Source organism: Fukomys damarensis, unplaced genomic scaffold (genome assembly GCF_012274545.1).
Source record: "Fukomys damarensis isolate Sample0158 unplaced genomic scaffold, DMR_v1.0_HiC HiC_scaffold_5, whole genome shotgun sequence".
Lineage (NCBI taxonomy): Eukaryota > Metazoa > Chordata > Mammalia > Rodentia > Bathyergidae > Fukomys > Fukomys damarensis.
In genome coordinates, this window is record NW_022900917.1 from 71073570 (window position 1) to 71100802 (window position 27233).

A 27233-nucleotide genomic window follows, 5' to 3' on the forward strand; every position below is an offset into this window, starting at 1 on the left:
TGCCATGTAAGTACATGATCCCAACAATGAATGTAACTGTACTGTATCCCTAAATGTACCAATAAACTCAATTAAAAAAAGAAAAAAAAAATAAAATGAATAGTTGAAATGAATAGATACGTCTGAGAAGAAGTACAAATAGCCAATAAGTACATGAAAAAATGTTCAGAATCTTTGGCCACTACAGAAATGCACATCAAAACAACACTGAGATTCCATCTCACTACTGACAGAAAGAGTCTCATTCTACTAGAATAATCTTCTTCAAGAAGATCTGAGCCCTTCTGGGTAGATTTTGCGAGTGGAAAATGGTGCATTCTTTGTTTGTTTGTTTGTTTATTTATTTATTTGGTTTTTTGAGACAGGGTCTCACTATGTAGTTGAGACTGACCTGGCTGGTCTTGAACTCATAGCGATCCTCCTGCCTCAGCCTCCTGAGTGCTGTGATTATAGGCATGTACCATCATGCCCGGCAAATGGTGCATTCTTGAACTGAGGGTCCTTAGGAATCATGGTCAAGTTGACCAAAGCAGGGCTGCTGGGGTGTCTCAGTCCCGGCAGTCTACCACAAATTAAAATAACAGGCTGTGGAGTTTATTTTGAGAAGTCCTAGGGAGCTTGGCATAAGATTCCATTGCTACTGGCAGCGTAAACTGGCCTTTTAGAGTAATTTATCAGGGGGTATCAGAGCCTCCCTTGGACCTTGTATCACCATTTGAGAGCTGTTTAGAGGACGTACCCCAGAAAAATGGAAAGTTTTGTACTACAGAGGTATTCTTGGAGCCACGCACATTTAGGGGAGGAAGGGACCTCAGGGATGCATGGTACTTCTGCTCTCCATGTCCCAGGCAACCAAAGCTCAGGAGGAAGTGGGGCACTCAGAGGTGAGTGACGTCTGTGATTTGCTGTCCCAGAGTCACCCATGAGTCCATCCTGCGTAGCAGGCCAACGCTCCTTAGAACGCGAATGTCGCACCTCCTTGAGGTCCTAGGAGGTGAGCTTTTCCTCTTTTGTTCTTCTCTTTCGTCTACCCACCCTGTCTGCTTTTTGTGAGTTGCCTCCTGCAGTTAAAATGGCTCCTTTCTGTAGAAGGAAAAGAAGAGCACCGTGAACTGCAGATGTGGATGTGGAGGAAGCCACGTGAATGGAGACACTGGGCAGTGAGGGCAGGTGGGGTCCTGGTGTCGGGGCTCCATGGTGCACATGTGAGCACCTTCGTTAGGGTGTGCCAAACCCATTGTGGTGCTCTCTGTCCTCTGTTGCCTCTGCTGTGACCCTTGTCCTGACTGTGCTGGAAGCAATGTTACTATCTCCATTTTCCGTAAGCACACAGTCCTCAGGGCTCATGGCAGGTGCCATCCAAGAAGGCCCTGCTGTGTCCTGGTCTCAGGCTCTGCTTAGTACCCCCAAGGCACTGGGCTGTACTTTGAGGGCAGCTCTTCATCTGCTGTCCAGCTTGGGGCCTTGCAGAGGGGCTCCAGCCAGTAAGAATGGCAGAGACAGTCCCTGCTGGGCTCTCTGACTGAGTCAGGTCTTTTCTGTGATACTGTATAACAGCTCCCTGTGTTCAAGGCTTGTTAGCATTGATCTCTTGCTTCCTGTTTCGCTTTCTCTCACTCATCTGTGGGCTTTTCCTCGGGAGCATTTGCTCCATGCCATGTGGGATGCCCAGTGTAGTTCTGGAGGTTCATGGTCATGGCATCGCATCCCATCACTTGGCTCTGAAGGCTCAGGGCTGCCATCGTCTGTCGGGGAGGCCTCGTGTATATGTGCATGTGAGTGTGAGAGGTCACAGTGAAATGCCAAGCCAGGGAGGCCAGTGGGGCTTTCCTGCTCTTTTTATGGCAGCCTCCTCTGAGAACTGCCTGAGGAGCTCTGGAGAGCCCCTGAAATCCTTTCTGAAGGATGGCACCCCGGTGACCTCCCAGGAGCAGTTCTTCACATTGCCACACCAGGGACCATGCTTTCACTGTGCATTCCAGGCACAGCATGTACACTGGGTCCGGCTTTGCCCGGGGGCTGCCCTGTCCGTTCCTCTCTTGGACAGTGGGCTTGCGATGAACACCTCATCTGGCCCTGCGCAGACTGCGGGAGCCCCTCTGTTGCACACCAAGCACTGAAGGGTGGGTCAGAGAGTACACACGTGTAATTTCACAACTTTCGCCACATTGATTTCTGGGGTGAGTGTAACAGCATCTGCTTCCACCAGCTGTGCTCAGGGCTTCTGTTCCCCAGGCCTCCCAGCCCCGTGGATCAGATTACCAGATCTGATTATCAGTCACTAGCACCCTTCCATGGTGCCGGATTAGCGTTTTCTTGGTAGACCTCGCCTCGCAGAGCATCATTTTGAGGGCCAAGAAGTAGCTGGTAGGAAAAGGGCTCCTCGTGTTTTGGCTTGCTTCCATCAGGGAAGAAGTTTCCTCAGAATCCCCAGGGAACTCCTGTGTGTCTCTGGCCAGGCTGAGCCAGGTGCCCCCGGTCGGTCCCTGGCAGGGATGGTAGGATTCCCAGGGCTGTTTGCCCAAGGCTGATGCTTCCCCTTGCCGTGTGCTCCTCTAGAACACATCTGTGTCTGCCCCCAGCATAGGAGAACTGAGTGTCGTAACAGGGAGGACGGCCGTAGCCAGCAGTGTCTTGCTTTTGCAGTGTGTGAATGTGTGCTGTCCCTCCAGATTTGCTGGATTAGCCATTTGTAGCGGAGTTCAGAAGCGGAGCACCAGCCAGTGCAGTGGGGTGACATCGCCCACTCACTTTGGAAATGGCCAGGCAGGTGTCAGAGCCATTTGTACCATGGCTGCCGCAGTTAGGTCTCTTGCGGGGTCCCCCAGGACAGGGAACGGTGGGCAGGTTCAGCGGGAGAGCAACACAGCACTGTCCCCCGCCTCACTCCAGTATGGAGCACTGGCCGAGGATAGGCGGGGGACACCTGTCAGGGGCAGACTTCTGCAAGCAGCTTCTCTCACCAGCCCTGAGGATGCCTTGGGTTTCTGCTAACCAAAGAAATTTCGTATTAAATGCCTAGTAGTCATTATGTGGTGAGTCTTCACTCTTCCAGGCGGCCTGAAGAGCATTTCACTCCTGTGATCTCATAGGACACCTGCGAGAGCCCAGCCTCTGACACTCACTGGCAGAGTGGTCTCGGGCAAGTAGCTCTGCGTTTCTGTACCTCGACCGTGGCTTTCAGGCATCAGGAAGAAAGGTAGTGCAAATGAGCGGTGCGCTAAGACACCCGAAGTGCCTGGAGTAGCACGTGATCTGCATTCAGTGCCCTGTTGCCATTTTTTAGAATAAAGAAACCAAGGAAGCTGAGAATTCAGCATAGCAAATGCCTGGCAGCTCTGAGCACTAGGACAGCCACGGGCCCCTCTGTGTCTGAGTCTGGAGCTGAGGTCTTACCGTCCAACTGGCCATCCACAGAGGGTGCTGGGATCCAAGAGAATGCCGCTGTGACTCTTCGGAACCAGAGAGTAACTTTCTGGCCCCACTCGGATGTGTTCCAGCCACTGACCACAGGGACCTAGTATGGTGTTTCCAGCACCCACATTGTTCCTGAAGTGTCTGAGGACAGACGCTATGACAGGCTGGGGAAGGAAGGGCATCCGCTGAGATGGAGAGGCAGCGTTCTCCATCTGCCACCCAACGCCGCCAAGCCTCTGTCTCTGTGTCAGGAGAATCAGGTGTGTGAGAAGGGGCCACAGGCAAGTGCCATCAGTAGCGCTTGGCTCTGAGGTGTATCTGCCATCTCCTGCTGCTCCCTGATCTCCACTCCCACGGTCGCCGAGCATCAGAGCTGTGTCTGTTATCTCCGTTGAGCCATTGGAAGGTCCAGAGTCCAGGGTTTCAGAATGTTCTGGAAGAGATGGCTCCTCTTTTGACCAAGTTAAATGGACTGGGTAAGCACCGCTGGGGCTAGAGAAAGTATACCCTTATAAGCTAATTACAGTATCTCCTGGTTTTAGGTACAATAAACGTGCTAGGTGTCAGCTACACGAGGCGTTCTGTGCCACCATTTCCCCACAGGGTGCTTCAGCCTGGCCTGGGCTGTGTGAGTTCAGTCAGGAGGGAGGTGACAAGCCAGGCCCTGTGGCTCTGAGCAAACAGGATGTTGGCTCGAGGCCTCGCTTTCCCCAGAAGCCTTTTGAACCTGTTCCTGATAAGTGCAGATTCAACTGTCTTTTAATTTTAAAAACCCAAATGTTTCTGCCTTCCTCCCTCCCGTTTCTCCTTTACTTTCTCCTTCTTTCTCCCCTCCTGCCTTTCTCTGTTTGCCAGCCCTCAGGCTCACTCCCAGGCAGCACTCAGTGTCACCCATGCCTGCTCGGTCACCTTGTTTGCGGGCCGGCTTGGTGGTGCACGCCTGCAATCTCAGCACTCTTGGGGCCTGAGGTGGGAGAGTCATGAGGCCAGCTGGGCCTGGGCAGTCAGTGGCCTGCAGAGACGTTGTCTCGAGCAAAAAACTAAAAAGCTGGGGATATAGCAGTACAAGGTGGGAGTGCGGGAGTGTGTGTGCGTGTGTGCGTGTCCCTCCTTTTTCAGTGTCTGAGGTTCCTCTGTGAGTTAGGCTGTGGCCTGGGCGGAGGAGCAGGTACACTATGCTTCCTCATCTTCTCTGAAGCTGTGAATCTCAGTGCCTTCTGGACTCACTTTTCACTGGCTGCAGCCATCATCTTCTGCCCTAGCACAGGGGTACCTGCAGTGCCGTGGCCTGGACTGCTGTGACCTGCCTGGCCTGTGGAGGGCCCTGTTATGGATCCCTGGGCCTCAGGCAGCCTCTGGAGTGTGTTCTTGACTGCCCCATGTCCCTGGCCACCCAGGGTCCTCATCCCAGGCAGCGCTGAGATCACTTTCTCATGGCCCCATCACCTGGTCATAGCCACACTCTGAGCCTGGCTAGTATCAGGAGTGCTGGGGATTCCGCTGCTGTGCACTTCACCCGGCTGAGTGCCTGCGTGCACAGTGGGCTCCAGGCTGCCAGGGCTGCCGGTTGGGCACCCACCCATTTAGAGAAGTGAGATGGAATTTGATTGTCCTCCCCAGCTGTCCTCACATGGCACAGCATGCTAGACACAGGCTATGGTGCCATGTGCATCGTGGACCCCCTCCAGTGTCCTAGAAGGCATGGGATAACGAACCTCTTTTCCCTCTCCTCTTCCCCCTTTCCCTCCCCTCCTTTCTCCTCTCTTTGTTAGGAGAGAAAAACCATCACTCAGAGATGATAAACAACTCAGCAGAAGTCGCACAGCTGAGAAGTAGCCAGGATGCTCATCCACGTGCTAAGGCACTTCTAGGTCGCTGTGACTCTCCGGGAGCCCACAGGTAAGTGAGTTCCTCCTTCACCAGAACGCGTCCCGTGCTGCTCTCTCTTCTCTTCCCCTCCATGTCACGGAGATTCTAATCCTGGCTTTTCCTTTTCTGGAGATTTTAGTACACCTGAACAGGGGGCAGAGACAGCAGTCATACTGACCCAGAGGGAATTGGACATTCTTCCCAAAACACTTAGCATATGTAGGACCTGGAGAGGAGAGCTTAGAAAACTGCTGTGGTCCCCAGAGCGGAGCGCACATTCTCTCGCTCCTGCACCTTTCACTAGGGGTCTGGTCACTGCTGAGCTATGTTCACTTAATGTGGTTTTGACAAAGCAGTTGGTCTGGAAATTTTATTTTCAATTAAACTTACTTGTTGAACTGCCTAGGTTTTGAAAGGGTTCTATTAGGATGGCTAATTACATAGCAGTTGTACAAGGAGATATATGCACTCAGTTTCAGATCTTAGGTAATTCAGATCGAATGCTTTCTATTTTTCCTCCTGGAGCTGTGTGCAGCCATCTTTCTCTCACATTGCAGGCTTCCCGGGAGTTATTTTTAGAAACCCAAATCAAAACACAGATTTTTGGGGCCAGGGATCTAGCTCAGTGGTTCCATCGCCTGCCTCACAAGTGCAAGGTCTTGAGTTTGATCCCTGGTAGCAAAAACAAAAAACAAAAAACCCCAGCAATTTTGGTGGAGGCCATTTGTAGCCTAACAGAGTAAACCATATGTACTGATAAAAGCAGCCAAGCAGTGGATGCCCTTCTAGAGCAACAAAACCACCTCCCTGGCTGTGGGGTCAGATGTCTGGGAACTGCGGCTGGCCTTTGTACTATCACATTCCTTTGAACGTGCCAGCTGAAGTCAACAAAGGCAGTGGAACCGTCTGTAAAGTGACACAGGATTCGCGCCTTTGCAAACAGTTGCCACTGTCCCTGCCTTTCACAGTGGAGCCCTGGCAGCAGGTCCTGGGGTGCTGTTTAGGCCTCAGGGTCTCTGGAGGAGCATGCAGGGCACTTTCTTGATTTTCCTCCTCTGCTCCACCTTTTTTGAGCGTCACCCACTAACAGGCCTCCTTGTGCTCGCCAGGCGAGCCACCCCCGCCCATAGTCAGATTGTAAGGTGGAGGCAGGCTGTGCTTTGCTTCGTGCCAGGCACACTGTAAGCACTCATATATGTAGATGAGTCGTTAAAGTTCCATTTGCTTTCTCCTTTTTATAAATGTCAACCTTTTATTCCATAAGTACTAAGGGGGTGCATCTACCTTGGGGCAGAAAAAAACTTTCCAGATAAGGCTGAATGTCCTCTGAATCGCCATCTCCAACCCTTGTCCCTTGCTTGTCTCTGAGTAGCATTTGTCATCATTTTGGAACACATCTTCGCAGATCTTTCGAAAGCAACTGTGCATGTGTGTGCGGACACACACAGTCCATAGACCTGTGATGAGCCGGGTGTCCCCTGGCTTGTTTAGTTTCACTCCAGGGCACAGTCCATGTCAGCCATGTCCTTTGCACTGCTGCCCAGCCGTTAGAGCGGATACACCATCTTTGATTCGAACCAAATATAGTCTTTTACCTGCTTTCCTCATTGGACCCCCAGATCCATTCTCATGGGTCAGTTGACCGGCTCAGCCATGCCATAGCTGTCTAGGCAGCTATGTTACACTCTGTCAAAATCAACCACTTTGGTGGTTCTGCCAAACCAGAGGACAGAAACACGTCAAGTTCTAAGGGTTGCCAATAAGACCAAAATTCCTTTGTACTCAACCTAGGGGACAGTGCTGTGCCCTGTGAGTCTCCCCAGTAGGAGAGTGGTGTTGGATCTGCAGGGCTCTTCTCATGGCCAGAGGTTCCCTAGATGGGTCCTGCCCTGGCTGGACCTCATCCTTTGCACTTGTGCAGTGGGCTCCGGGAACCTCTTCTGGCTGACAGCTGTGAACAGCAGGCCTTTCTCGGTGCCCTGGGAAGCCCACAGAGTGCTGCTGGGCCCCTCTGTGAGGTGTTGGGTGGGGAAGGGGTGACCCCAGCACAGCCCAGCCCAATGCTCTTCACTGAGAGCAGTCAGGAATACCCCAGGAAATGCTGCCTCTGGATCATGCTCTTCCTTCCTGTTGTTTTGTATTCAATTAAAGTCAGTATTATAATTTTTGGCTTTGTTTTTTTTTTTAATTCTAAGCAAGGCAGTATTATGATAAGGAAAGGGCTGATGGAGCCCCGAGTTTGTCCAATTCCAGCTGTGTAGCTCAGATAAGTCACTCACCTGCTCTAGGCTTTTATCTGTTAACATGACAATTCTCAATTAGCGAGGTAGGCACTAAAATATCCTTCAGAAATTGAGAACCATGCCTGTGTGTTTCTCGTATGTTTCTCCTGCATTTCCGAGTCTGCTGTTGCCTGCAGATGGCTCATCTTGTGAACTTGCATCCTAAGAAACCCAGGAAAACCATGCTTCTCAGTACCCCAGCCCCACTGAGCCACACCAAGCCCCTCCGAGGTCCCTGAGCCACTCTGATGCCTGGGCAGGGGGGTGGGGGGAGGGCATTTCCCTGCTGTGACCTCAGATGCAGGGACCTCAGCTGTGACTCATGTGCTGGCATGGGCGCCCTGATGAGGCTCTACCGTGGGGCTGAGAGCCGTGGCCTCTGGCCTGGACCTTTACGTGAGTCTGGGGCCACATCACAGCTCTGCAGGTAAAAGGCCAGCGTGCATGGGTGGTCTCTGGGGACTTGGCCGCTGTGGTCCTTCCCTTGCTCTCTTCCTGCTGTGAGCTTTGGCTCCTGCCCCTGCTGTGGCTGAGGCTGTGTCCCAGCTGGGTAGCTCCCTGTAGGGACAGCAGAGTCTGCAGTGCTCTTCGGCTTGAATTCTGCAGCTGAGACTTTCCACCTCCCCTTCCTGTCCCATGGGGCTTCATCCTAGGAACCCAGACTTGGCCCATTCCTGCCTGCCTTCCCCTTTTCCTTTCTTATATGAGGAATACCTAACTTTATAGGCTCTCAATTTGTAACTGAACTTCCAGAGCCCTCTGTTGGTGTTCTTCACGTTAACCCAAATAAAATCAGAAGGCAGCACATGGAATGGAGAAAGTGTCTGTAGCAAGGTGTACATGGCCAACTAGTGTAGACAAATAAGTGAACACACAAACCAAGGGTTGATGGTTGGCTGGCTGCACACTTTGCACGGCTGCCTCCTCCGTTAGAGTAAAGTGCTGGCTAGTGTGGTTTGCCCTGTATAGGGCATTGCCCCCAACGTGTATGCAACACATACACCATTTTACCTTCCTTCAAGCTGTCAGTGCCTCTGGTACTGTTTCAGTTCATAACCTGCAAACTCAGGGCTGAGTTCACCTGCCCCGATTCATAGATGTTTGATCTGAAATGCTTGATGGTGGTGAATCTGAAATAAATTCCCTGACCCCGACAGCCCGCTCTAGGCCAGCTTGCCTGGGGTGGGGAGGGCTTGGTGTGAGGGTGGCTCCTACCTACCTTCCAAGATCTCTGGTGGGGCTAATAGCCCGTGTTGGCAGGGTTAGGGTTAGGGTTTCGACTGCAGCCTCTTGTGTGTTTGGGGCCCGGCTCCCCCATCAGAAGCACCACAGCTCCAGAGGTTGCAGGTTCTGGGAAAATGACAGGGAGTTAGTTCTTAAAGGCCAGAGATTAAGGAATATGAATGCTCTTGAGCATACAGAAGTAGTAGATGAATAGACTATTTTGAGCAACTGTAGATTTACCAAAAATATACAGAGTGGAAAGCCTGAGTGAAAAGTCCAGTTTCTATATGATCTCCCCCCACCCCTCACATGCCCTGTGGACATTTTGCATTCAGCTGCTACATTTGCTGTAATTTATAAATGCCTATTTATACATTGTGAGTAAACCATGGTTTATATTATGTTTCACTCCTGTGTAGTTCTGCTCCGATAAGAGTGAGAGTATGAACCTCTCGTGCACTTGAATTCCACTGTCCTCAAAATCCCGTGTTCCTCTGTTTATCCTTTTACCTTCTGCTATCACCTGGCAACTGTATCTCCATAGTTCTGCCTCTTCCAAATGTCGCACGGTTGAGGTGTACAGTAGATGGCCTTTCCAGCTGGACATGTTTCACCTAGTAATACGCAATTAAGTTTCCACCATTATCTTCTTATGTCTTCATAGCTCATTGTTTTTAGCGCTCAGTAGTATTCCATTTTGGGGGTGTATCGTAGTTTATTGATCTATTCATCCATCAAAGGACATTTTTGTTGCCTTCCAAGTTTTGCAATGTTTAATAAAGTGGCCATAAACATTTGTGGAGGTTTTTGTGTGGATATGATTTTAACTCATTTGTGTCAATGCCAAAGCCTGCAGTTGCATGTCTGCTTCTAGCATGCTTAGTTTTGTAAGAAACTGCCAGACTGCCTTCCAGAGTGGCTGCACCATTCTGCATTCCCACAGGAGTGACTGAATTTCTATGGCTATATCAGATCCTCATCAGAATTGGGTGGTGCTAATACCCTGGACTTGGAACCTTGTATTATGTGTTCTAATGTTCAGTGGTGTCTCACTTCAATTTACAGTTTTCTAATAACACATGATGTGAAGTAGCTGTTCCTATGTTTATTTTACTCTGTGTGTATCCTTTTCGAGTTGTCTTTGTCTTTTTTGGGTCCTTGGTTCCATGTGTGTGTGTGTGTGTGTGTGTGTGTGAGAAATATTTTGTTTTTCTAGTTTTTTCCCATTGGTTATGCAGATTAATGGGTTTCATTTTGACAGGTTCGTACATGCATCATTTTACCCCCATCTCCCCCTTTTCCTGTCCTCTGTCCCCCAGTACCATACCTGGTGGGCTCAGTGCATGATACCTTTTGGTCATGTCCATCCACCCTGTTCCAACTCCCTTCTCTTCCTTATTCCCTTCCTCTTTCCTAAAAATGGCCTCCAATCTATTTTTCTGTCATCTTTTTAGAGTCCATGTATAAGGTAAAATATGTAGTCTTTGTCTGGCTCTTTGTCTTATTTCATTTCCTTTGTCATTTTTTAGTTGCTCATTCTTGATATTTAAAAGTTCTTGGTACATTTTTAAATGACTGTACTTCCAAAACTGATATACAGATTTAACATACTCTCAACCAAAATACCAACAGAATTCTTTACAGAACTGGAGAAAACAATCCTAAAATTCGTATGTAGTCAAAAGAGACCTGAAATAGCAAAAGCAATCCTGAATAACAAAGGCAAACCAGGAAGCATCACAATCCTGGACTTGAAGTTATACTACAAAGCTAAAGTGATAAAACAGCCTGGTACAGGCACAGAAACAGACATGAGGATCAGTGGAACAGGAGAAGCATAAACAATCCCAAGCACACTCAACTATTTGATCTTTGACAAAGGGGCTGAAAATATACACTGGAGGAAAGAGAGCCTATTTTATAAATGGTAGGAAAACTGGCCATCCACCTGCAGAAGAGTGGACTCATATTGCTCACCATGTACTAAACTAAAATCAAAATGAAGCTAAGATCTGAATGTTTAAACAGAAGCATTAACCTGCAGAAAAACAAGGGCTGTCTAGATAGAGCCCCAGTTGTGCAGGAAATACTAGGAATCAGCAAATGGGATCATAGGAAATGTTTAAAAACTTCTGCACAGCAAAACTAATAGAGTACAAAGACAACCTACAGAATGGGGAAAAGATATTTTACCAGCCTTTATTCAGACAGAGGACTAACCTTTAGAATATGTAAAGAACTAAAAAACATTAGACTGTCCCTTCAAAAATAGTAAAAAAAGGGCAAGTAAAATGAAGTCACTTTGCAGAAGAGTATGAATGGCCAGTTATTACCTGAAGAAATGTTCGACATCTGTGGCCATTAGAGAAATGCAAATTAAAGCAACACTGCAATTCCATCCTATCCTAGAAAGAATGGCTGTCATCAAGAAATCAACCAGAAACATGCTGGCAAGGCTGCAGGGAAAAAGGAGCCTTCTGCATTATTACCAGGAGTGTAAACTAGTACAACCATTGTGGAAATCAGTGTCGAGAGTCCTCATAAAACTGAAACTGGAAATCCCATTTGAGCCAGCTATTCCCCCTCCAGGCTATCTTCCCAGAAGTTACAGGCATCAGTATACAGTGATGCGTGTGCGCCCATGTTTACAGCAGCACAATTCAGTCGCAAAAGCTTGGAAGGGGCTTATAAGTCCGTCAACAGATGAATGGATAAAGAAAACGTGGTATTTATATACCATGGAGTGCCACTTTGTTGCAAAGATAAATTTGAGTCATTTGTAGGAAAATGGGTGGACCTTGTGACCATAACATTAAAAGAAGTAAATCAGACACACAAACTTAAATATCACATGATTTCTTTTATATGAGAAACCCAAAGTATAAAAGACTGAAATAAAAGATGGGAACTAGGGAGATAGATCTTTCTATGGGGAAAGGGGATCAAGAGATGCAGGGAGAGGGAAGTAAGGGGAGGGACAGGATGAAAAAAGGAATTAAGGTGTGTTCTGACACATACCAGTCCCATACAAGGAATGTAAACATGTATTGCAATATGTACTACTAAAAATTAAAATGTGTTATTTGTGCACATGTAGTTTTGTTTTATTTTTGACAAATGTGGGATAAATTATGGGGTACAACTTGGTGTTTTGATATTTGAACATGTTAGCTGGGGTTGCCACAGCTGTCTCGTAACCGTGAGGTATTGAGCCTGCAGATCTCAGCCTGTTAGATGAAGACCGTCCATCTTCAGGTAAGATAGGACAGGCAGAAATGACCCTGGGCCCTTTCCAGTGTTGTTGAGCTGCTCCATCAGCCCGAGACAGAAGACGGCCTCTAAACTTACATGAAACAATTTCATTCCTCTAAATTAGGTTGCCTGTCACTTGCTGCTCAAAGCATTCTTAGCAGATGCTCAGGTTTTCAAAACATGCTGTGATAGACAGCTTAGCATAAGGTTTCAGAGTCTGTACACTGGGTGGAGAGTTCTTAAGTCCTAATCGGATCTGCGGTGTGGTTTTGGACAAGTCGCCTAGCTTTTCTGTGACACACTTCACTCATCTGTGTGATACTTGGAAGTGAATTGACTATCGAGGGGTAACTAGTACTTAGCTCAGGATATTGAATGGTCATTTTGTGAGACTGGAACATTGCCTGATGCGTAGATAGGTCTGTCAAAATGAAAAGTAGTCATTTCATGGGCTTCAGCCCATCACTGGGCAATCATAACCCTTTTGCTACTGAGACTTGTGGCACATGAAACACCCCCGATCTCTCAGAACAGCCACACTGGTGGTTTCTCTTTGACACACAAGACTCCTCAGAGAACACTGGCTTGTAACGCTGTGACTACCAGCTTGTGTCACCCCGTAAGTGACCGAAATACCCAAACTTGCGCATGCAAATGTGATCAGGTCTCTTCTGGTAGCCTATTTGGAGGGCTCTCGATCCTTTTCAACACCTTTAGAAAGGGTCTTTCCAGCTAGTGGCTTGTTTTTGAATCTCACATCTTTCTTACCAAAGGGTAGGGTAAAGAGGAAAGACTAATATCTCTGTTCTATGCCCTCTCAGTGAGGGACAGGGTACCCTAGCCAGTCTGTGAGGAGCCAGTGTGGCCTTGGCCTTCCATTTTCTACCACCCAAATTGTCCCCATCTGAAGAGGTCACTTAGGAGTTTGAGCAAAAACTAACCATGATTTTGAAACACGTCTTGTTTTTGTGGAGTTGAAGGATCAACTAGCAGGGGTGTCCATTAGCAAGTCTCATAGAATCTTCCAGCCAAGATCCCACCCTCTTCTGACCCAATCACGGTCTAGACCAAGTGGCCATCACCTTCATTCTGGACTCTGGTAGGAGCTTCCTCTAAGCTGTCCCATTTCGACTGGGCCATTCTTTCTCCCTCAGCAGCCGGAGGGAAACTTTAACTGTGTAAACTCAATCATGGGACTCCCCACTCACAACCCTCTTCTCACCTAGAGTAAAATCCAGTTCCTTCTGCACTGATAGGGCCCCCCTGAATGTATCTGGGGTCTACTTTCTGTCACTTGCCTGTTGTTTACCCCACTGTCCTTCTGGCCTCTGACTCTGGTCTATTACTGCCTGGGCATAGCCTGGCCTCAGGATCTTTGGGTGTAGCATTTCCCTTTTCCAGAGCACTCTTTCCCTGCCTGCCTCACTTCCTCATTGCATTTGGATCTGTGCACCAACAGCAGCCTCCAGTGTGGCTACCTCTGACCACCCTTCTGAGACAAGTGCCTCCTTTTCCTGTTTTGTCATCTTAGTGACTTCCTCGGCTGCTTACAGACTTGGTGACTGTGTCCCCCATCAGAATGCAAGTCTACTGAAGAAGCAGGCCTTCTTCACCCAAAACTAGAATATCCTGCAGTGGGTCCTCGTTAAATATTTATTAAACTGGGGCCAGTGATTTAGCTCAGTGGCACAGCATCTGCCTGGCAAGTGCAAGGTCCTGAGTTTGATCCCTGGTGTGTGTGTGTGGGGGAGGAAGAAATAAACTTTATTGAACAAAGTAAAGCCATTTCTTTAGTAAAAATTATGGTATAACTGCCAAGGTGTTTTCTTGTGAACCTGCTAAGTTGACCCTAAAAACATTCTTTGAAGCCCCAGATGTGTTCTGGACAAAGGGAGCATCCATGGGCAGTGCTTAAGTTCCACACAGCTGCAGTGGAAGTCAAACTGCCTGTCACGGGCAGAGCCCACATTCTCCTAGGATCCCCCTCGCCATGTTTACTTCCTGCTCTGCCTTCACTGCTCCTGGCTCCAGACAAGCTGCCCCACGTTGGGGTCTCTGTGGCAGTCACTTCAGGCTTCCCTCTTCCTTGACCTGTTTCCCACCGAAGGACGGCAGCTGTCTTCTCCCTCCAGTGTCGCAGGCCAGTGATTGCCTGGTCTTCTCAGGGTGCTCTTCCTGGGGGAGCCCCGAGACTCACAAGGCCACGGTGCTTTGCTGTCCCTCCAGTGAGCTCCCAGTGGGCAGCTGGCCTCAGCCAACAGCAGGTGCTTGGAGCCCTGGAACGTTCAGATGACCGCAGCCCCACTGATGCCTAACATCTCCCCCCACCCCGAGAGCCAGCTGGACAAGCCCCCCAAATTTCTGACCTGATGATCATGAACAACACTGAACCCCTGTTGATCTGCAGTAAACACACACCCATTGATAAGTGATGAGAACCCCATCGTATTTCTCCTGTCTGCTAGTGAGTGGATCATTTGCTAACAGTCTGGGCATCAGATTTCTCACTGTACTGTAAGAATGGTCACTTGTATGTTGTCACTTAGGACAACAGCCCATTTGCTTACAGGTAGCATGTTTGGCAACACCTATTTTCTGTCCTCAAGTCTAAGAGGCTGTCAGTTGTACGGCTCATTGTTAATTCATGAGCCCCATGAAAAGTCCAAACTACAGCACACCACTGGCTGTAGAGACATTTATTTTTGCGGATGTTGAAATTGGAAAAGGTGTGTCTTAGGATCTTTCAAGACTGATGAGCACAAACACGTAGTTAAACCCAGACACAAAACGATAGCCTTGAGATTTAAGTTTGTGAGGAGCAAACAGAGCGCTGACAGCACACTTGCTTTTGAGTTAGCCTCCAATCTCGTCCCCGCTTTGCAGGATGAAACATTAGTAGAGACGTTCTTGTGACCCAGGCAGGAAGTGCTGTCCATGGGCCACTCTTAATCTGTTAGAATTGAAAGGCTGTCGTGTCACAGTTACTGAGCAGGAATAGTTTGCGAGAGGGATGAGGTCAGATGCCTACATCTAGTTTAGCTGAGAAGCCGTTTTTGGCAGGAACACATCTCTTGCAACAACGATCAGCCATTTCCTTTTGGTTCTTGAGACTTCTCTTTTAGGATGTAAACTGAGAGTTCCTTTAGAAATGCCAGTACGTGGGCAGTTGGGTGACAGAAGACCCCCCAGGCCACAGGTCAGAATCACCATATGTTTGGTGCCAGACTTCCATGGAGAGCCCCGGGTAGTTCACTTGCCCGGGGCAACACTGTGCTGACCCCCCCCCACCCCCGAAAGATGAGCCCCTTCTAGGGTCTGCGGCTGCAGTCTCCTTCCTGAAGCCATAGCCTGACAGTGTGAGTTCAGACTGCCAGACCCCAGAGCCTTCACTCTCACCCGCAGCACTGTACTAGTTTGCAAAGATGTGGAAGTGAGTTTCTAGGAGACTGGCGAGCCCGGGGCCCTCACCGCAGCTGTTGAGCTGACACAGACTTCCCCTGACCGCGTGGGTGGCAGAGAAGACCCCTCGTATCTGCTCCTCTTCACGGGCTGTCCACTAGGTGCGCCTGCCTGGACTGTGCAGTAAGTGCTGCCCTGGTCACTGTCATGAGGGCCACTCGCTTGGCATCTCCCTGTGTCACCTCACCTCATCTGTCTTGCCTCCGTCTGCTGTGGGCTCTTTCATGAGTGCCCTGTTTACAGGTGAGGAAGCAGAGGAAGCCTCTCGCTTACCATGCGCCACATAAGATGTGTCAGGACGGGGCTATCACCTCTCCTTTTCAAACTGCCCTAGCTTGATGGAACCTGTGAACTAAGTGCTGGGCGTGTCTTCTCTTTCTAAGTTGACAGGTAGTAAGAGTTCCTCTGTATGAGAGCAGGGTAGCGAGCTGGACCATCTATGCATCATGTGATGGTGGACTTGGGATCTTTATTCATCTTCTCCAGCGTTTCTCACTTCTCAGCATCCTCCCTTCCAGATACTGAGAATTCTGTGAAGCAGTTTTGTTAACTGTGACCCCTTCTGTGTCTGCTCAGGACCCAGCCCTCTCCCATTGGGGCAGTGGGTGGATATATTTGGAGGAATACTCCTCAGCCCCAGCAAGTATGCGGTCTGCCATCTGTGGTATGGCAGATGGACCTGGAGATCATAATGTTTGGTTAAACAAGCCAGAGTAGAAATACAGTGATCTGCATGGTCTCACTCCTACGTGAAGCTGAGGAGAGCTGGTCTTGTGCAAGCAAAGGGCAGAATAGTGGTTGCTAGAGGCCATGGAGGAGAGGGAAAGGGATGAAGATCACTTAGCAGTTCAGGTATCTTTAAGGTTTCACTTTTCCACCCATTCTGTCACCCTGTGTGACAGTATCCTGATCTGTAGAATGAAGGCACTACACCCAGGTCTTTTTCAGAAAGCTGCTGTTTTCTACTTCCCATGTCTTGCCACTACCAGCTCCTCCCTCTTCTGGGAGGAAGATCGTCAGCACCACAGGTGTCCATTTCTATAATGGGCAAAATTGTAGATGAGATGTTTGCCTTGAGAAGCCCAGCAGACCATTCTGATCCCAGCTGTTCCCAACAGGGTTGCCCTTTCCCTTTCTGCTGTGGCTGGCAGAATGGCTTCTTGGTTAGCTGTGTTCCTGCTGTTGTGGAGACCATGTCATAGGCAGGTACAGGAAAGTGGGTGTCCCTGGGCACTGCTTTGGCTTTCGTGCCACAGGGCCTGCCACCCAGTCCAGCCTCACTGTGCAACAGGCAACCCTTAAAGGGTTGGTTTTCTCAGCCTGGTGAGCGGCATGCAGCCCCATTGGATGGTGGCAGAGGTCTGGTCTGGGCTTGGGTCTGGTGGAAGCCGAGTGCCACAGTTCAGTGCAGGGTGAATGCATTGCTTCATCTCATGACTGGTGTTGAGTCTGGGCACCAAGTGACACTGTCTGGGCTCCAGCCATCGCCTTGGTCTTCACCCTTAGCTGCTGCAGGGGGTGTGACTGTGCTGGAAAAGGACATGGGGCAAGGATGGTGTTGCCCATATGGAAGATCCACTTCGTGCCCATGACTGAGCAAGGGTCTTTGCTTCCAACTACCTGGGGATGTTCTGCTTAGCTATCATTGCTACTACTTCTTTATTCCCGCCATCCTTGGAGAAGACAGTGGGAAATTTCAGATGTTTGGAAGCTCTTGAGACTTAGCAGCTCAGCCTGTGGTCTGCTGCAGGGAATGTGCACACATGTGTGCTTGAAGAGGACACATTCTCCAGGGCTGGGTGGGGTGAGTTTCCACCCTGAGAAGCCCCATATGCTGTCTAGTGTGGAGTTGCTGCAAGAAAATCCTGTTCTTTCATTTATTGCATTGATACTCAAATAAACCCACAAGTGCTGACTTCAGGAGCCAGTGGTTTCTGAGAATGGTGTCGTCATAGCACCATTCTCAGAGGAGCAGAGAGGGATGGTGACCCCAAGGGTGAGCAACCCTGGCCCCAGGAGGTGGATGCAGTGCCAGTGTGTGCTCCATGTGGCCCAAACAGGAAGAGAAGGCCACAGGTGCTCAACACACCACTGCAACCAAGGAAGAACATCTCAGGATTTGCTGGAGGGTGAGGACTGCCAAGGAAGGGAGGGGAGGAGCTGTGCTGTGAGCAGCACCACCTCTCTGTCCTCATCTCAGCCCAGCCAACACTGTGGAGGCCAGCTGAGCCCCAGTGCCAAGGGCCAGTGGGTTCCAAGCAGCAGGATTTATGTCTCCCAGCTCCAGCCCCTGGGAAGTCCAGGGTCAGGATGGCTTCGGTGTCTTGTGAGGCCCAACTTTCTGGTTCATGGCTGGATGCCTAACTGCTATCCACAGTGGCAGAGAGGGTGAAGGAGCTTTCTGGGTGTTTTCTACAAGGACACTAACCCTAATCACAAGAGTTCCAGCCCCCTGACCCAGGCACCTCCACAGCCCCTCCCACCCCTGATGTCATCAGATTGCAATGCAGGTGGGGAGGGGAGGTCACCAAGGAGCAGGACCCCTTAGGAGAGGAGGAGGATTCTTCACAGAAGCCAGGGAGAAGCCACAGATCCAAGGAGGACCTGTGCCACAATGGAGTCTGTGTGCCCTACATGGTCACAGCCATTACAGAGGGGCTGCTCGCAGCCACTGGGCTTGTGTCCCCCATGCCACCGCCACCCCATTCTACCAGAACACAGCTACCACTGAGCATAGTTTGTGTAGGGCCACCCAATTGGAGTGATGGACCTAAGATCTTGTATAATCTGAACATTCAGGGGTGTGTGTGTCCACTGCCACATGCCACACTGTCTCTCTCTGGCATGGCAGTCATGGAGAAGCTGGTGCTCAGGTCACCTGAGTTCTGGGTTCCAACTCCTCTCCCCTGATAAATAGCTCTAAAAGGATCAGAGGTTGTCCTGGGGTTCCGGAGTGACAGGCAGGGCTGAGGAACCTGAGGATGGTCGTGCTCCCCTGCTGGCCAGCTTTGGCAAAATGGGGCCTTTCTTCAGAGGCACTTTTCAGCCCCTGAGTCACACAGGAAACTCCATCACCCATCCTCCCCTGAGTCTCTCAGAGGGTTGCTTGGTCTTCCTCTCTTTCTGTTTCCTACCAAGGCTGTTCCCTGGGGTGCTTCTCAAATACGGGAAGGATGGGAAGGCTGCAGTGGCAACCAGCTTGGGCTTCATCCTTGTGTTCTCAATGCTGGAGGTTTCTTATTGGACAACACACCACACTGTTGTCATGTAATAGATGGTGTTTTCCATGTTCGTATGAAGCTACATGACACATGGGATGTACAGTAGCGTCTCTTGACATTATGGGGATGCGCTATCCTGAGAACACCTGTGAAAAGTGCCTAGCACCCTCCCTGGCACATCCTCACTGCCCAGTGCATGCTGCCTTCGTTGCCAGCAACTGTCGGAGAGCTCAGGTCTGTCTTCCAGTGAGGATCAGTGACTCAAGGTGTCAGATTCCCCATTTTGCCATTGTCTCTGTGAGCTATGCATGGTGCGTTCAGAGTTTTTACTCCATAATGGCACAGTTGAGTGGCTGCAACCAAGGAGATGTAGCCCACAATACCAAGATTCTGCCTGCCTGGCCCTTCCCAGAGCAAACCAGGAGCAGTATCGAGCTAGCCACCAGGTGTGGATGCAGTCCCTTCCCAAGGGCTCTTTTATCCCAGGTCCAAGGCCCATAGCACAAGTCTGGTAGGTTGGTCCTGCTCTGACCAGGCCTTCCCACCGGGCTGGTTGCCAGCTCCACCTTTCTGCACCCCAGCTTCCCCCAGCCCCTTAATGGAAGCAACTCCCACAGAGGCCCTGTGTTCTCCTTTGTCCCCCAGGGTAACAGGGCTGCCTGAGAGAGTGTCTCTGCTTGGGTTTCTCCCAGGCGGGGTGTCTGCAGTGTGGCTGTCCTGCTCTGGGGTTGGGACCTCAGGCTGGTGCCCACAGATGGGCCTGCAGTGGCATCCAGCCCCTGAGCATGAGGGAGAAGGCCTCTGCTTTGAGAGATGCCATGGAGTTTGGGGGAACTGAGCTGAGCTTTGGGATCCAGTCTGGAACCAGAACCCCATGAGCTCTAGGAGTTTTCTGCCCTGCACCTCTTCCTGCACCTGCTAGTCTTGGAGTCACTGTCAGCCGGTTTCCCCACTAAGGAATACTGGGGGTGGAGAGCAGAGTGTCACCATTTGGTACACGGAAGCCCATAGCCCACTGTGTGAACAAGCGAACACTGGATTTGGAAAGGAGAGGGAAGCCCATGGGGGGTCCTGGAGTGGGTGTGTTACTAGAGTCATGTTGCCAGGCCTGTTGCAAACCAGGAATTGGCAAGCTGGATGCTCTCCTGTGGCGGGTGAAGCTCTGCCTGTCCTGTACCTGCTGTCTGTGTCTGTCATCCCCTGTGCTGTGGAGGTAAACCATCACGACAGACCTAAGACCTGTAAAGCCCAAAATATACACTGCCTGGCTCTTCATGGCAACATGCAGGGCTCCTGCTCTGAGTGTCAAGGCTGCTCTGTCTGGAAGTGATCGCAGACTTCATGTTCGAATTTTCAGTTGTTGTGGGCAACTTCGAAGAGTCTTTGAGAGTCTCGAAGCAGCAGTGAGCCTCAGTCTGTATTTTGGTGCCCTCTAAGATATTTAGGGTTTCCTGTGCCGCTCAGATTCCACCTGGGTTAGAACTGGCTTCTCTATGGCCCCTGCTCTCATATGTAAGGAGGTGTTACTTTCATTTCTTTGTAAAAAGAAACAAAGCTACCTGACAACTATGGGCTTCCTCATTCAGCCCTGACCATGTGTCTGGCTGGAAATCCAGGAGACAAGCTACTGGTACAGTGTGTCACATCATCGAGGGCTAGGACACAGATGGAGCACAGGAGGGACAGGGAGCGTGCAGGCTTCTGATTCACTTTTCTGCAGTTATGAGCGGCATAGTTTGGCACACCTTAGTTAACCTTGCTTGGACTCAGTTCTCCAATCTGTAAAAACCACAATAAAAAATATCTACCATGTTGTGATAATTTATGAAATGCATTACCACTCTGCTATTTTTTAATTTCTTCATCTTCCCTCAAAGCTCTCTGTGACATGTTCTTAATCTCTCTGGATGGTCAGCACCCCACAGCAGGGGCCTCTCCTGACCTTGGTTTCTCTGGACTGGTGAAGAAGAGCTCCTGAAATGGGCAGCATGAGGCTTTTCTGCCTCCAAGAACAGCTGGGCTCTGCCACTGCCATGGGCTGCTATTTCGCTCCCATAACACAGCCCACCATCTGGTTCTCTCTTTCCCTCTGGGTCAGAACCGCAGGCTTCTGGATTCCTAAGCCTCTGATTTTAGGACCCCCAGGTGCCCCTGAAGGCTGTGAGCTCTCTGGGACTTGGGGATAGTCTCTGTCTTGTTCATAGCTTCAAACTGTGTCTGGCATACCGGAAACACTTTGGAATTATTTAACACAGGATGGATGGTAGGTGCCTACTTGTGAACACACTGCTGGTGGGGTCAGAGGCTCCGGCCTGTTCCGCTAAGAAAGAGGTTCTCTCTGGTGCTGCCTGTCCTGGTCCCCCTGGGTTAGGCTCTTCCCTCTGCAGTCCTGAGGCCAGGCCTACTGTCTCCACTGCACCCTTGTCCTCCACTGGGGTCTGGGATCTGGCCTATGGCCTTCGGGACAGGACAGGGGCTCGTGCAGGAAGCTGCAGACTCTGAACCTCAGCTTGCCAAGGAGGAGAAGCTCCATGGTAGAGGGCTGCCAGGGACAGTGGCAGAATTTTCGGGAGCCAGGGAAATGCTTCACAGTCTAGGCTGTGCAGGTGGGTGGTGCCTCTGATCCACAGGCCTGGATCGGGGCTGTCGGGTGGGTGCAGATGGAAAGGCAGTGGCCAGGGGTAGAGATATCCCTGTCTCCCTCATCACCCAGCCACCCTGCCCTATCGCCGGGTGGCTCCAAGCCTGCCTTTTGGTGGTGGCCTCACCAGCCAGCTTGGTCTCTACTCAGGGGGGACCGAGGTGTGACCTTGAATGGGCTACTTTACACTCACCTTATCTCCCTTTAGAAAAGGATGGCAGTGACCACCAGCTGGCGAGATCTCCTAGTAGGAAGCACAGTTCCTAGGACATAGTAGGGGCTCCTGGTGACCACGCCTCCCGCCCACTTCTTTCCCACTAGTGCTCTCTGGAGAGGTTTTCCTTTGTGATGAGCAAGCCAGCAGCACCCAGCTTCCACCTGCTCCTTCCCGGGCTCCCACCCCAAAGGTCCCGGGGACATGCCCAGGGCCACCCAGTGAACAGGGAGAGTCGGTGGCCAGCCTGGCCTTCACCTGTGTGGACACTGGCTCCGTGCACTCACTCAGGAGTCTCCAGATGGCACTGAACTGTGCACTTCTCCTGGATCTCCCAGAAGGGGGGCCCCCCTTGGGAGGGAGGGCAGCAGAGGTCAGAGCTCTCCAGAGGGGCCTCCAAGGATGTGCTGGATGGCTCCTCAGAACCCCGCCAGCAGCGTGATGGGGAGTGGATGGCAACAATGTCCCCACCTTGTCTGCACCGCCTTGGTCTGTGCCTCCCCAACCTGGAGCCTTTCCTGCCCAGTGCCTGCCCCTGCCGGAGGATGGGGATCACCCCTATAGACACACATGCATGGGAAAATATAAGGGTCATTACTTTTTTCTTGCTTCAAAAGGGATATGTAACTGCAGTACTTTGGAAAATCTAAATAAACAACCAAATTAATAGTAGTAAGCACTTCAATTATATAGAGCCAGCTCACATTTTGATGTGTAATCTTCTGGAGATATATATGTATATTATATTTTACATGCTGCCTTCCAACTTTTTCTTTTAGTCACAATTGTGTCCTAAGCCTCACTCTTTTTAGATTCAGTGTTCTTCGGCAAACTCTGTGAATGGCTTCCTCTTTCATGCTCACGGCAGCGTTATGTGCATGTCAGTTTAGCTGCCTCAGTTGGACTGTGAGCTCCCTATGCATCTGTGTTCCTCAGGGTGCCACCCCAGGGTGGCTCTGTCCTGGATTGATGGTGACGTGGCCCAGTAGAAAGGAGTGAAATTCGGAGTGTGCAGACGTGTTTCAATGTGGAGTCTGCACTTTCCTTAATGTGTCCTCTCTTCCCTCCCCTCCCCTCCCCTCCCCTCCCCTCCATCTTCCCTCTCTCCCTTCCTCATTTTCTCCTCCTCTCCTCCTTTCCCTCTTTCCTCTCGTCCTTTCTTCTTCTGGTCCACTCTTGATTTAAAAATATCTCAGTAAATATGTGAAATATTATCGCAAATGTGCATTTATCTATGTACCTGGCAAACACCTCCTGTGAGCCAGAACCTGAGCCTGGTTCTGGGCTGGGGGTAACATGCAAAAAGGACAGGTCCTCTGCATGTGTGCCTGGTGGGGGACAGAGACACCGGAGGAAACTGAAGTGGCTAACTTGTGTTAAAGTACAACACCCCTCCCCTCCTCCATCTTCCCTCTCTCCCTTCCTCATTTTCTCCTCCTCTCCTCCTTTCCCTCTTTCCTCTCGTCCTTTCTTCTTCTGGTCCACTCTTGATTTAAAAATATCTCAGTAAATATGTGAAATATTATCGCAAATGTGCATTTATCTATGTACCTGGCAAACACCTCCTGTGAGCCAGAACCTGAGCCTGGTTCTGGGCTGGGGGTAACATGCAAAAAGGACAGGTCCTCTGCATGTGTGCCTGGTGGGGGACAGAGACACCGGAGGAAACTGAAGTGGCTAACTTGTGTTAAAGTACAACACAAGAATTGGAGGGGCACACGCATGACATCGGGTCCAGCAAAGCTCCTTCTGGGGGATGGTCAAGTCAGGATGGGACAGGGCTGCAGAGGACAGAAAAGGTGGCTGGCCCACAGAGCTCTGCAGTGGGGACTGGTCTGCAGGGAGGCCCTGGGTGCAGCATGTAGCAGCTGGGAATGAGGGCAGAGGAGATTCCCTTGGAGGGCGAGGGACAGGGTCATGCAGGGCTCTGGCCAATGTGGCCTAAGACGCAACACAAGAGCCCTACTTTCCATAAGGAGCTCCAGGTGTGGCTTCCTGCAGGGCATCTCCCAAGGCACAAGCAGTGCTAATTCACAGTTAGAGTCATTCAGAGCTCGGGTAAGCCGGAGCTCAGGGGCCAGGAGGCTACGGCTCTGCACAGAGGTGACTTCCGGAGGCCACGAGTGCATGGCGGGGATGGGAACAGGTCTGCTTCCCAAGGCCCAGCCCTTCCTGCCTCTCCACCAGCTGGTCCCCATCCCTGCTCCTCCCAGAGTGTTGGATTTATTTCCCCTTCTAGAAGGTGCTCTGCAGTCTTTGTTACCCAGGAGTGGCAGCAGTCCTGTCTTCTGGTGGCCACCGCGGACGCGGGAAGGACAAGGAGTGGGTCTGCACTCCCCTCACAGATCCGGGAGGGGTCCCGTGGTGCTTCCGGGAATAAGGGAGCCTGTTCTCAACGGCACTCCCTCCCACACTCATGTATGGCCTGGCACTCCCCCGGCCAGACACCAGAGCCACATCCTCCTTCCTGCCACTGGTTCCCATGGGCCCCTCTGGGGCTGGCATCCCCCTTACAGAGTAGAAGCCCACGTGCGGGGCTGGGCCACTGCTTTCACCTGGCCATCTGGACCTTCTAGGAGAGGTGGGTTGGGCTGCCAGGGGTGTCCACTGTGAGTAGCGCCAGGGAAGGAACTTTGGTCACAACACTTGGTGACGATTTTTAGTACAAAGACCCGAGATTCACACCTGGATACCCAGTATCATGACTAAATCTCCAGCCTCCCTTGCAACTTGTAGCCATTTGGCCAGCTTCTCATCAATGGAATTTATAAGTACAAGCATCCTGAGTGAGTTCTTTGAAGAGTTCTTAAGGAGAGAGTAGGAGGCATCATTTCTTCCTCCTTCTTGCTGTCTAGGATGCAGAAGGGATGGCTGGCACTTATGCAGCCATAATGAACCAAGAGGTGAGTTCATGTCTAAGCATATAAGGCAGAGAAATTGAAAGCCATAGTTTCTTGTTAATTCCGTGTGACTTCCCTCTAGACTTCATGCATATGGGAGAAATCTCTATTTTTACTTTGTTTGGCAGCCAAACCTAATCTTAATGAAACAGCTACTTACTTCACAGTGTGTCTGCAGCCTGAAGTCATGCTGTCCCTTTAGTCCAAGGTCAGTTATCTTTGGGGGCCTGGGTTTGTGCGAGGTACCAGAGATGCAAAGACAGAAATAGCGGCTCCTTCCCGGGGAGTGGGGATGTAGTGGGAAGGACGGATGGGAACGAACAGGCTCATACTTCAGATAACCAAGTCGTTATTGTGTCTGGAGCAATTGGTAAGAAGAAAATGTCCATGTGTGCCAGGAGGTGCTTTTGTTTTCGTTTCAAGATAGAAATGCTTCTTTCAGAAATGCTTCTATCCCGATTTGACCTTGGACTCCCTTCGACGGAGTTAATGCCTCCATCTTGAGACACACTCCTCATCTGGCCTCCGGGGCTTCATTCTCCTGGGTGGTCTCCTCTCTTACGGCCTCCTTGGCCTGTTTCACCCCCTTTCCTTGCCCTAGGTTTTAAGAGTCCCGACACTTGCTTTGAAAGCTTGACCCTCGGATGCCTTTTGCTCTCTATCTACAGACTGGTCCTTGGTCTCCGGGAGGCAATGTCATGTCTACGCTGACCGCCCCCACACGCCCCCTCTCCTGGCCTTCAGGCCGGTGCAGTTCGGAGGCCTCCTCTGCTGCAGTTTGCTCTGCACCCCGCACCCCGGCTGTGTCCCCGGTTGCAGTCTTCTCTGTCTTCGCCAGTGATGCCTCTGTCTTCTCAGTCCAGCCTAAGCCCAGGCCTCAGCCATGATGGAGATCCACTCCGCACTCCTTATTCAGTCCATGAGCCATGTGTGTCTACAACATGGCCTGTGCCGCTCTCCCGCAGTGTCTACCTTGGCCTAATCCTGACCACTGTGACAGCCCCTCCGCTGGCCTCCCCGCTTCTGCCCGAGCATGTCACAAAACCACAGCCGAGGCAATGCTTTGAAATGGAAGCTGGAGCTTCCCAAAGAAGCTGCCTGCTGCTGAGAGTGACCTCTGACCCGGTGTCAACTCTGCCTCCCTGCTGTAGTGTCCTGGCCACTGGCTCATCTCCCGGACACTGCAGGGCGCCCCTGTCCCCTTCCCGTCCTCACCGCATCCCAGTCTGTCCAGGTCGCAGTCCCCTCCTGGCTTGATTTTCCTCCAGCCCTTGATAATGCCTTCCATTGTGCCCGGCAGTTCCTCAGCGGGATCCATGGGTGCACCCTGCCCCACTAGCACAGCTGCTCCGGGAGGCAGAGCTTCTGTCCTTCCTGGTCCTAGGAGGGGCCTGGAACAGCACCTGTGGGATGTGTGCTGGAGGGCCTCGCGTCAGAGGCTGTGAGGACAGAAGATGATCCTCTGCTCTGACCACAAACCTCTGTGCCTGGGTGCTGAACAGGACCCAGAGCAGAGAGCATACCACTGACAGAAGCAGCTTCTATCTCATTGCTGGTGTCCCCGAGCGGCGGGCAGTCACATATAGGACACGTGACTGTCAACCCTGGCAGCCAGGCCAGGACTGCCCTCCGTCCACGCCGGCCTCCAGACCTACTTCTTCTTGCCGCAGGGCCCCCTCCTGGCCTACCCAGGGCTCTGCTGGTCATGTGCCCTGCCATGGTATACAGTGTGCAGTGTTATTTTTGTGTCTCAAAGAGCCAGGTGTGGCGACGCACGCCTATACTCCCAGCGCTCTGCGGCCAAGGCAGCAGGAGCACAAGTTCAAGCCCAGCCTGGGCAACACAGTGACTTCATGAAACTTGTCTCAGGATTTAAAAAAAAATCCCCTATATCTGGGGAGGTAGTTCAGAGTGAAGGCCTTGGGTTCAACGTCCATTACTGACTTCCCCCACCGGCCGTGTTCAAGCCCGAACCCCCAGAACCTGTGTGTGTGACCGTATTTGGCAAATGGCCTTTTGCAGATGTAATTAAGATCAGAGGAGTCACAGGGAGTGAGGGTGGCCCCTGATCCAGTGCCTGGTGGCTGCATAAGAAGGACTCAGGCACCCAGGAGACGAGGCCATGTGAAGATGGAGAACTGGGACCGGAGGCATAGGACCCCAGGATCGCCAGAGCCACCAGATGCGAGCAGAGGGAAGGACCCTCCTGTGTGGGCTTCAGAGGGACAGGGCCCTGCTCACGCCTGTGGCCCAGAGCTGAAAGGATGCATTTCCACAGGGACCCCCCTCGTCTGTGCAGCTCTGTCATGGAAGCTGCAGGACACGAGGTGCGGCTGAGGAGGCTTCCTTAATCAGGGGTCCATACCGGCCCCAGTGAGCCACTTCAGCGCCTGCTGCCACTGCTCCTTGGGTAGTGGCACCGCCCTGCCCTGCGTACACTGGAGGAGCAGGAGAGGCTTCCAGCCTCGCAGATTCATCTCTTTAGAGTCCACCTGTGTGTCATAAGATCTCCAGTCAGAAACTGCCCCTGGGTGCTTCCCCTGGAACTCCTAAGAGAGCAGTATTCAAATCAAGTGTCAGGCTGTGACCCCAGAGCAGAGACCTGAGACACTCTGAGGACTTTCCAAGCCCGGGCCCATTTTTACCGTAGTTCAGCATGAAAGTATTTTCCTGCTAAGAACACGAGCCAGAAATGACTTTTGCCAAGTGGTTAGCAAGACCTGAAATAGAAAAAAAAAAAAAAAAAAAAAATCC